Source organism: Mytilus edulis, chromosome 4 (assembly GCF_963676685.1).
Source record: "Mytilus edulis chromosome 4, xbMytEdul2.2, whole genome shotgun sequence".
Classification (NCBI taxonomy): domain Eukaryota; kingdom Metazoa; phylum Mollusca; class Bivalvia; order Mytilida; family Mytilidae; genus Mytilus; species Mytilus edulis.
Genome location: NC_092347.1, coordinates 42,383,746 through 42,393,679, shown reverse-complemented (window position 1 = coordinate 42,393,679; position 9,934 = coordinate 42,383,746). Strand labels below are relative to the sequence as shown.

Below are 9,934 nucleotides of genomic sequence, written 5' to 3'. Positions count from 1 at the left end.
GTATTGTGTATGTGTGTATTGTATTTTGTTATTAAGTCGATTTGAAAAGCTCACTAGAGCTTGTGTTATGTAGTTTATTGAATATCGACTCTAAATAAAACTTTGAATCTAGAATCTTGAATCACGGATATGAGTTTTGCTAATGCTAATACAACTGAGTGTTTTTGTTAATTAGTATCGTCCTGAATATCATGAAATATTGTCCATTGGACGTGAAGCAAACAACTTATATCCATACATTGTTTTTGATGTTTGGTCTATTATATCATAACGCAGGAAAACGAAACCATCCAAATTCATGTTTTCGGTATAAATCTTAACGTCATTCTTGTGTTGGTTACAGTTTGACATTATTACATTGAAAAAAACAAAACAACAAAAATTAATTAAGTTAATTAATTAATTAAGTCTCATTATAGGTTATTAGAAAAAAATGAGTATGGTTAGATTATTAAATGCATGTAAACCTAATATTATATGTAAAACTGAAGTTTCTTTTCAATTTCCTTCATTCTTTTTAATGCATTAAATGTATGTGTATAGATAATCTGTCAAAGTTGTCCCATTTCTAGAACATGTACTATATTTTTCTATCTTTGAGTGGTTATTAGAAAATCCCAAAACCTTAGAACTTGTTGTTTTAGCATGTTATTATCTGCATGCCATAACAGATTAATAGCTTTATTTTGCCTTTTTATAACTGAGAAAAAAATCTCCACGGCTAAGATCATGCAGGACTGTATCCTACTGATGTAAAGTTTAAAAAAAATACAAATCATAATACTAAATTACATCTTTTCGCACCTTTTGATAAAACTGTTGCATATAAATGTTTCACTCAATTGATGTATTTACTTTGGCGTTGCTAATGATATAAGTGCGAGAACTATTAGACGGTGCATCATTGAACTGAATTGACCTGCGTAGGCGTAGGTGCAATAAAGTTGTCATTTCACTTATCAAGCTTTTAACCACATAACGGTAACCAACTCATCATGCATGCTGATTTTGAGCACGCGTCTAATCGTTTCAGTCCCTTTAACAAATACCGCTGTTATGAAAGACCTTTAATAGATACTTTCAGCTTCCTTTTTTTAATCATTAATTAAAATATTAATTCTTCCGACTTGGGTATCTTGTTATTTAAAAAGATGCCTTTGGTCTTTGTTTTAGATTGCATTTCTGTAATAAATAGGATTTTACCGAAAAGCACTAAACTTAAATATTTTGATATACGTAATTCCAGAAACATCTCTTATTATCATATATATGGGATGTGATATGACTGTTGTTTCTCTACTATCTGATACTATCTAATATTTGCGACCATTCAGGTAAATGATATCAATTTACACTAGTACAAAAACTGTCTTTAATAAAAAAAACAAAAAAAAAACAAAAAAAAAACAACCTCTATATCTAAATAATCGAGGTCCCGAATTTAAAGAAATTTAATTCCCGACATCCCGAAATTAGAAAAAATAAATCTTGGATCCCGAAAGGGTCAATCCCGAATTCAGGCCCGAGCTTAAAAACGCCCGATCCCGACGTCCCGAAAAAGTCCTGCCCCTCCCTCTGCCATGTAGTTATCAAAATTTTCGTGTTTATGCTGCATACATCAGAATTTTTTTTTCTTTCTCGATACTCAATCAAACAACTCAGACTAAATGATCTTATTAAACATATTGCGGATAGCCATTTAATAAAAAAAAAGTATAGAAACTAACTAACTAATTTTATTCAGTATAAAACCCAGCACAAAAGGATCATCGCTGAAAAACATGAGCACATATCATACAAAAAATTATCAGTTTCCCTTTATGAGGGGGGATAGGAGAGGTCTTGATCCCGAAATCCCGGACTTGAAAAAAACGAAATCCCGAGGTCCCGAATTTAAATAAAGCGAATCCCGACATCCCGAAATCCGAAAAAAAGGATTCCCGGATCCCGAAAGCTAGGGTCAATCCCGAAATCCCGAGTTTAAAAACACCCGATCCGGGAGTCCCAATAAAGGTCCTATTCCCCCTCCTTTATGATCCTGTATGTATCCATACCAAAATTGTAAAAAAACAAAACACAGTTCTTTGATTTGCAAAGAACGACAATAAATTCTAGGTTATCATTATTTGAACTGAAGAAGGTTATAAAAAAAAAAAAAACCCAAAAAACACTGTAAGTCAGAAAAATAGTCGTGAAACATTTTCTGATTAGCTGAAGGGTGGTTTGCATTCGACAATCCTCGGTAGAATCCGATACTCTAGCTCCTTCCTAGATGAGGGTACGGAATCGGCCGAGTTGAGACGAAGACAAGTTTTTAAGTTTTAGATCTAAGTAAATAAAAACATGACAATTGGCTTTACATATACAGTGCGTGCCTTGATCGTAAACGTCACACAAAGTGCTAATATATAGATACGATGAAATCTTAAAAACCTTTTTATTAGATGTTATGATGTAAAACGACAAATTCTATGCGTGGATTAAGTATGTAGACACTATGAACGTTTTATTCGATTTTAGTTAATGAAAACAGAGTCTCTGATGAAAAGAAGACAAAGTGTTTTAGCTTTTATAGATCCTTAGTCTATATTGTGAAAAGCGAACTATTTTTAGATTTAAATGCTGCAAGCTTGTTATTCTTTTTACCAGTGTGAATGTGAGTGAAGTAATTTATTTTACAACATTTATCTTTTACTATTTTACTACGTAAACATATATAACCCATAGGCGGATCCAGGGGGGCCTGGGGGCCCGCCCGCCTTTTGTGTGGGAAAAATTGGTTGCTTATATAAGGAATCACTGACGCATGACTGGAGCCCCCCTTAGGTCAGTCAACGGGCCCCCTTATGAAAAGTTATGGATCCGCCACTGTAATCCCCCCCTGTATATATGTCCGGTAACTAGCCTAACAATTTTTAACGCAACTAAGAATGCATACTACAAGCTATGTGACCTACCGAATTAGACTATTTACTGGATTTGTTATCTCATACGCAACACGACGGGTGCCAAATGTGGAGCAGGATCTGCTTACCCTTCCGTAGCACCTGAGATCACCCCTAGTTGTTGGTGGGGTTTGTGTTGTTTTTTCTTTAGTTTTCTATGTTGTGTCATGTATACTTTTGTTTGTCTGTTAGTATTTTTCATTTTTAGCCATGGCGTTGTCAGTTTGTTTTAGATTTATGAGTTTGACTGTCCCTTTGGTATCTTTCGTCCCTCTTCTATACGTCCTCAATCCTCAATCTTATGGCCTGTTGGCACGAATTGTCCCAATGTGCAGTTTTCCTCTCTGGTGCGTTTTCCTCGACGTATTTTCTCAAGTTCTCTGTGCCTTAAATTTGGTATGCGCTGGTTAAGATTGGGATTGAGGAACAGCAGTATTAAATCTGCCCGTTCTGTGCAACTAGAAAGTGATCCTGTATATATTAGTGGAGGATATCATTATTCAATATATAGTGTACATATTATATTGGCAGTGTCTGCGCGTACCCGCATGTGGGTACGAATTGTCAAATTGCCGTTCTGGGCTGCACGTACCCACATCCGGTTTTCTATTAAAATGCCATCGGATCGAGAATGAAACGTGAAATGTATACGGAAATTATCGATAATATGGGGATTTCGTGTAGAGAGAGTGAAGAGTATGAAAAATAATATTTTGAAATAGTATTTATTAAATAATGATACATAATAAACATTGCAAAATTAAATGCACAATGATGTAAAATGAAACTGTACAGTCCCTGTAAAAGAAAAACATGATAGAAATTAATACTATTATAAAATTTAAATGAAAATTTAAAGAATAACATTTTAATAATTTAAAAATATACCCATATGATATTTTAAAATAATCTTTTAGTAAAATGTAAAACAGAAACTGAAATTTTAAAATATATAAAACTACTAAAATTAAAGCTTGAGTTTATAAAAATTAAAGAAGCAAGTAATAAATCAATTTAAACCAGTTATAAAAGATTCATGTAACTGACTAGTTAAGATTTCGAACAAATTTTACATATCCAATATGATTGTTTTGGCACAGATTTCAACCCTGCACATTTCAAATGTTGCCAGTCTAAACAGCAATCACATGCCAACGAGTCCTGATCGTGTAGGTTTTTTTTTACCCTTTATACATATCCAGTCGCATGTTTCCCTTCTTTCCGTGATCTTAACTTTTAGTTGTTACCAAGCTTCAGTGGTAAAATATTTTTTAATGCTCTGGAGGTTTACGTTTTCATCAATTGTATGAAATTTAACGCCTGATAGTTCTGTACAAATCTTTCTAATTCATTATAAGTCTGAAATGTCTTCCCTACAGTTATAATATCACTCTCTTCCATTTTAAGAATATTTACTAACTGAGAAAAAACTGTTCACTTGCCTATATATATGTGTGTATATTTATAAAAATTCTGAGTAGTTTTAATCAATTTATTCACTAATTGCAACAAATTCCGTATATATTTCACGTTTCATTCCCGATCCGACGACATTTTATTATAAAACCGCATGTGGGTACGTGCAGCCTAGAAAGACAATTTGACTATTCGTACCCACATGCGGGTACGCGCAGACACTGCCTATTATATTCCTACATTCATGGTGGTGGGTTTTGTTCTACACGCCGTAACGGTGTGGTTGTCCTACAAAGGATGTGAAAATTTGGAAGAAGAAGAAGAAGTTTACCTTATCTCCCTTTAGAACTATTTATAGATGGCGCTGTATACAACATGGTTGCTGTAACATTATCAATTTATGTTTTATGTTTACATCTTCATGGCACACATTTAGTAAAGTTGTTTGATTGCCAGGGGGATGTTACATCACATTTCAAAAGGTTAGGACTGAAATGTGGACAGAGACGAGATTTTACAGCCGAAATTCTGTCGGAAGGCAATTTATAATGGGTACAACTTCAAGTCAAATCGGCACCTGGTCAAATCGGCACCTTGTTAAATCGGAACTAGTCAAATCAGCACCTATTTAAAGTCAATTCGGCATCCTATAATATTTGATAAAATAAATATAAATAATTCTAAAAATGTATAAATTCATGATCTATTATGGGGGTTGGATTTTAGCTAGTCCAAATAATTATGACGTCTGGCAAGGCTATTTTAATTTTTTTCTGGGACGCCTTCCTACGACGTCATAACGCCGAAGCCATTTTTTACATCTGGAGTTTGAGAGCAAATTTTGGGGGGAACTTTGACACCTAATTTTAGAAAGTCAAGCCAGAAAAAAAATAAAATAGCCTTGCCAGACGTCATAATTATTTGGACTAGATTTTAGCATGCATTAAAATGCATCAAGCAGCTAGAATGCAAAAGTTTATTATCTAAAGTTTTCCCAACATTCTATGACTGACGTTTTGATAATTTTTCTTTTCAGGTAATTAATAACATAGTTACTTCAAAAACTTCATAAGAAACAACGAAGCCCTGCAATAATTAATGAAAAAATATTAACTACTTCCTGTAGGTCGTGACGTTTTCGCCTGGTTTTTGCATACTGGGATTTAAAATACAATCATTAAAAGTCTTGGCTTTTAATCATATTTTAACGTAATTGTAAGCTCACCAATGACTTATGCTTTATCTAATAACCATCTGATAATAAGAAGATAAAACACACAGACGTGCAATTGTACACATTCATGAGATAAATTTTCTATGTAAAACGTATATATTTGAATTATTTTTGTAGACAACACAAAAAGTTATAAATTTATTTTTAATTAATGCATTTTCGGACTAATTAAGTGAATAAATTAACGTACAATAATCTGTTAAGACAATATGTTGGTGTACTCTTATTGATTGACCTTTTACTACCTCTGCTATGACTGTGTGTGTATTCACGGTTCTGTGGCAATACTCGTAAATTGTTATTTGCACTTCAGTATTTAACCACGCCTCTAGGGCACACCTTGCCAGGTGTGACTGTCTATTCGGATCAGTGGATTATAAAACAAGGGAGCATTTAATACACACATTTAAAGTACATACTCAAGTTGGTGACGAATAAAAATAGATCGCCGTGGAATTATTTAATTATATTTGGTGCTATTATCATGATTATTTATTTGAACTCAAATAAGTTAATTTACTAAGAAATAAACAATTTTCGTTAAAGACGGGAAACCTAATTCATGTGTCAGAATGAAATGATATACACCGCTTGTCCTTGATTTATGTCTCATAAAAAAGGGGAACTTAGAAATTAGAAATAGCTTAACCAAAGCATTTTGATTGTCTTAATTAGGCAAAAAAATGTACGAGTTAGACTTTTGAAAGCCATGTATTAATTAATATCTGAAACTATCTGAAGATAACTCTACCGAAGCGGAATATAATATCTACGAATACTTTTGTTTTCACATCTTTGCACATTTATGATTAATTATTGTTATCTATTGTTCATTTAATTACTTAATTAGTACCTATATGTCTACTGCTTGGCATTAAATCTCTGTGTGGAAGGAAGGGATTATTACATATAGATTATATTATTTGGATGAGGATTTGAGCTAGCCTATAAAAACACATTAATTAGTTAACATACATTCGAGACCAAAGGATATTAACTTTGATGATTCAATTAACTTTTACTTAAAAACAACAGACAACGAATTTAATGTCATCTTTCCCTATTTTTGAATGTAATTATAAGTCTGTTCAACTGGCAAGAATACCCCTAAAGCGGACAAGCAGTTTATTCTTTAAGTTGCTGTCATTGAATATCAAGAAAGAAAATAAATTCCGAAATTGATTTGAAACTGTACGTAATACTTAATAGTTTTCCTAGAAAATATTCACATCCCTTGGGGATTATCAGTGTACCTCCAGTTGCATATATATATTACATGAATGTCGGAACAATTGTGATGATGACGAATTTCTTCCTTTATTCGAGAACAATCTATTTGATATATAAATCTGTGATTTACTATGTTCATAACTTTGATGAACCAAAGCAAGTTATATATCGACCTGTATTTAAATCAAATTGGTTCTCTTCTTCTTCTTCTTTTGGTATACAAAAGTCTATCGAATTCGTTGATTACATACCGTTGGCATACGTTGACTAGTCTATTTACAAAACTTTTACCCAAATTTACACAAAATGTATGTTCCTTTCTTATGTTCAATGTATACATGTATATATTTTAAATTACGCTATAGTTCCGTAACTTTCTATCCAGGCGTATAAACGAATCGACAACAAGTGCGTACATTTTTTAAATCAATATCTGGTATGTTCCAATCTGTCCTTTACTATTGACAACAAGTATATATTACATTTTTTCCAAATAAACCCTTGGAAAAAATATGTAAATAGATTTCTACTTTCTTCAAATCTTTGTGGTTTATAGACATATCATGATTTTTTTATCGGAGAAGATGACAAAATAGCGGAATGCAGACAATTGATACTCAAAATTTAAAATCGATGGTGATCTCTTATCTAGAAGAATAAAACTTTAATATCTATAAATTTGAGCATTTTTATACAGAATGGACATAATATCAATTTTTGATTTTTTTGCGAAGTTTCCCTTTAAACCAACAATCCTGCAAAATGTTCAACTGGTTAAAAAATGTATAAAAAATATCCATTACCTCTTATACATAATTAAAAATACACATTTAGTTTATATGAGAGAAAAAAATATTTACATCAACCCCCAAAAAATGTGAATAAAATTAAGTGAATATCTCTAGACAACCTCTTCCTTAATTAACTCTTCTTGCATAAATACTGAAAAATTTCTGGACAACCCATTCCTTATTATACCCCCGCTTTAAAAAAGGGGGGGGGGGTATACTGTTTTACCTCTGTCTGTCCTTCAGTCAGTCCCATGAATATTTTCGTCGCATTTATTGAAATCTGCGTTTTGTATTACGAAAATCTTAGATTGAAACCATTTTTCTCTTAAAAAAAGGTTTGTTGGTTTATTTTTACAACTTTCCAAAATATACTTTCTGTCTCTTCCGGTACTACTTTTCTATTGAGAGCGAACAATTTGATTTTGAGCTTAATACATTTTATGCTTCTTCATAAAGTGATCATAATTGGCTTTAGTTTATGTTTAATCCATTTAATCCATTAAAAGCGTCATTCATTCCCAATCTCTTGTCAAACATTGTTTATTGTTGGACTCATTTTTGTTAAAAAAAAATTTGGCTGCCATTGCACACTACGGTTCGGAACCGGACCAGATATGACAAAAATCCGCATTTTCACGATAGAGAACTACACATAAAAAGACTATTTTTCTGAAAACTTTGTCAAAAATATATATATCATTTTGATGTAAAGATTAGAAACAACTGGAACTAAATCATTGGCCCAAAACAATGAATTTCATAGACATGATGAAGAAAAAAGTTTTTAAATTGAGATTTTTTTGCTATTTATAACACTTTCTTTACTCTTTTGATATAAAAAAAAAGGTTCCTTTTTTGTACTAGATATTTATATGTTTATCATTGTATATATATACAAGTTGCACTATGATAAATCATTCATTCATTTTACTTTCATCATGTTCATGACTTATAGTAACTGAAACCACATATATATATTTTTATTTGGCACAAGAGGCAAAAAATAATTCTGTAACTATAAATGAATAAATAAAACAAACTGAAACAACTGTATTCATGGTATTAGTGATTAGTCTAATTGTATTCTCAGTAATGAATTGAACAGTATAAACATAAACATGTATAACATAAAGGAAATCAATGGAAATAGAGCATCGCTGAGACGCGACAAATGACACATTTAATTTTTTTTTACGCCAAATGGGATGCTATCTTCTGGGGATAACACTGCACTTGTAAGAAAGGGACTTCAGGATCAGCCTTTCTGAGATCCATAAATAATTGTACTACAAATGTAGCTATTTCTTCATAATATAATAGTGAAAAAAAAACTATTATTAATGTTGTTTTAATCATAAATATGAATCCAGCTGTTCACAATCTTTTTACCGATTTACTCCTATCACAATTTTATAGTATTGAACACAATCATGACAATATACATGTATACACATATACATACATGTTCATGTATGTAGTATATATGCACATGGGTAAAACATTTTTTGATGAACTGAACATGATAGATATATTTTTTTTTAATTTCTACTTCAGGTGGAAAATATTAGCTGCAGTTTATCATTGTTTATTATGATTTTCAAATGTTTGCATAACATGGACAGCTTATGACATATGATTTTTTTCTTCAATTTGCACAGGATTATGTATAGTCTGCTACAACATATATACAAGAGATGCAGTCAAAAGAATGCTACATGTATGACTGAGGAAGAAAATTTACCAGCTCAGCTACAAGTACCACCAGAGCCATTAATAGATGTATGTACATGTACAAACAAAACTTTAAAAAAAAATGTTCTTAGTTCATGTAGCTATAAACATGTACATGTAATGTATACTTTATACATGTACATGTAGTTCATTATGATTGTCTAGTCGAGTACATGTAAGTCATGAAAAAAATCTAATATATCAAAAATGTAAAGTTCTTACATTTTTATGGTCTACTACCTACGATAGTAGAGGGGAATAATGTTTTCTGGTCTGTGCGTCTGTCCGTCCTTCCGACCGTCCGTCCTTCCGTCTGTCTGTCTGTTCGTTCAGGTTAAAGTTTTTGGTCAAGGTAGTTTTTGATGAAGTTGAAGTCCAATCAACTTCAAACTTAGTACACATGTTCCCTATGATATGATCTTTCTAATTTAATTGCCAAATTAGAGTTTTGACCCCAATTTCATGGTCTACTGAACAAAGAAAATGATAATGCGAGTGGGGCATCCGAGTACTATGGACACATTCTTGTTAATACTTTGCATGCTTTGATTAAATTTTCATGTTTTAATTTGTCAATGATCTGGAAA

The 9,934-nt window shown here is 32.0% G+C and overlaps 1 protein-coding gene across 9 annotated transcripts in view; it reads left to right on the top strand.

Moving 5' to 3' along the window:
• Positions 1–4,711: 4,711 nt before the first annotated feature.
• LOC139521893 (fringe glycosyltransferase-like) overlaps positions 4,712–9,934 on the top strand; it is a 50,338-nt gene continuing 45,115 nt past the window's right edge. For 6 of the 9 annotated variants that reach the window (XR_011664084.1, XM_071315594.1, XM_071315599.1 and 3 more), the window contains exons 1-2: positions 4,712–4,843; positions 9,275–9,395. The gene's annotated coding sequence lies outside the window, so the exon portion shown is untranslated. Of the gene's footprint in view, positions 4,914–9,274; positions 9,396–9,934 lie in introns of all 9 variants that reach the window. The other 3 variants (XM_071315597.1, XM_071315596.1, XM_071315593.1) reach the window with 2 other exon arrangements.